This window comes from Apium graveolens, chromosome 9 (assembly GCF_009905375.1).
Source record: "Apium graveolens cultivar Ventura chromosome 9, ASM990537v1, whole genome shotgun sequence".
NCBI lineage: Eukaryota > Viridiplantae > Streptophyta > Magnoliopsida > Apiales > Apiaceae > Apium > Apium graveolens.
The window spans coordinates 104,693,636-104,695,565 of NC_133655.1; the positions used below are offsets into that span (position 1 = coordinate 104,693,636).

At 41.8% G+C, this 1,930-nt stretch overlaps 1 non-coding gene across 1 annotated transcript; it reads right to left on the bottom strand.

Annotated features, from left to right (window-relative positions):
- Positions 1 to 296: 296 nt before the first annotated feature.
- LOC141687676 (small nucleolar RNA R71) lies at positions 297 to 404 on the bottom strand. The gene has a single exon (XR_012561164.1). It is a non-coding gene; the product is annotated as a small nucleolar RNA R71 (small nucleolar RNA).
- Between the last annotated feature and the right edge of the window lie 1,526 nt (positions 405 to 1,930).

A 1,930-nucleotide genomic window follows, 5' to 3' on the forward strand; every position in this document is an offset into this window, starting at 1 on the left:
CGGCTAATAACTTTCAAATCAAGCTTGGCACGATTCAAATGGTACAGAATTCAGTCCAGTTTGGGGGAGATCATACGGAAGATCCCAATATGCACATTAGGGATTTCATTGAGATTTGCGACACCTTCAAGTTCAACGGTGTTTCGGAAGATGCTGTAAAACTGAGACTTTTCCCATTTTCTCTGAGGGATAAAGCTAAGAGCTGGTTGCACTCTCTACCAGCAGGTTCTATTGCGACTTGGGAGGATCTTGCTCATAAATTTCTTACTAAATTCTTCCCTATGGCATAAACAGCTGCAATCAGGAATGCTCTTACTAAATTTGCACAACAATCGGGAGAATCTCTATGTGAAGCTTTGGGAGCGCTACAAAGAGATGCTTAAGAAGTGTTCTCATCATGGAATGCCTGATTGGATGGTAATCAATTGCTTTTATAACAGGTTGGGAGCACAATCAAGACCCATGCTTGATGCAACATCAGGTGGAGCCTTATGGGCTAAGAGCTTTGAGGAATCATATGAGCTAATTGAGATGATGGCTGCTATTAAATATCATAACCCAACTCAGAGACTACCACAAGGCAAGGTAGCAGGAATTCTGGAGGTGGATACAACTATGGCTATAGCTGCTCAGCTAAAGGCATTGACTATGGAAGTGGATTCTCTGGATAACTATGGAGTTCATCAGATAGCAAGTGTTTCTGAGCTTTTGTGCAGGTGCGCTTGCGACGGATCAATGTGTTATATCTAGTGAGTCGGCACAGTTTGTGAGCAATTTTCAGAGACTGCAATAACCAATTCCTGCCACTTAACATCCTAACAACCGGAACCATCCTAATTTTGGCTGAAGCAATAATCAAAATGGTATGCAACAATCACAACAACCTTATCAGCAGTTTGGAGCCAATCCATTCAACCCTCCTGGTTTTCAACAACAGTATACACCAAGGCAACAATTTCAGCCACCGGTAATGCAATAACAATCTCATGGAAGTGCTGGTCAATCTTCTAATGAAAAATCTGAGTTGGAGGAATTGAGTCTAATGTGTAAAAGCCAAGAGGTTTCGATCAAAACTTTGGAGAAACAAATAGGACAAATTGCTAATACGCTGCTGAATCAACCACAAGGAACTCTTCCTAGTGATACGGAAACCAACCCAGAAAAGAGGGAAGTCAAATAAATGTTGAAAGAAAACACCTCGAGGTCTGTAAAGGTCGCTAACCATCAAAAATTAGAATCTGAAAAATTTCGGCAGAAGCCAAGCGCGCCCGCGCCCTATCCAAGCGCACCCGCGCCTGCCCCTATACCAGAAATTGTAAATGTTGATGATTCAGCTGATCAGAAGGAAGGAAAAGTGGAAACGAAGAAAAATTCTGCTGAACACACTACTCCGGAGCAGAATACAGGAGATAAATAGATCTATCCGCCTCCTCCATATCCTAAAAGACTTCAGAAGCAGAAGTTCGACAAGCAATTTTCCAAGTTTATGGAGGTTTTCAAGAAATTGCATATTAACATACCTTTTGCGGAAGCTCTAGAGCAGATGCCGAGCTATGCTAAGTTCATGAAGGGTATTCTTTCTCGGAAGTTAAAGCTTGAGGAGTTAGAAACCGTTTCTCTAATAGAAGAGTGCAGTGCGGTGCTGCGACATAAACTGCCTCTTAAACTTAAAGATCCAGGAAGCTTCATGATACCATGTACCATTGGCGAGTTATCTTTTGACAAGTATTTGCGTGACTTGGGAGCCAACATCATTTTGATGCCATTATCTGTCTTCAGGAAACTTGGTCTTCCTGATCCAAAACCTACAAACATGTCCTTACAACTGGTTGATCGTTCCATCACTTATCCATGAGGTATAGTGAAGGATGTCTTGGTTAAGGTGAATAAATTCATCTTCCCTGTTGATTTTGGTGTCCTAGACTTTGAG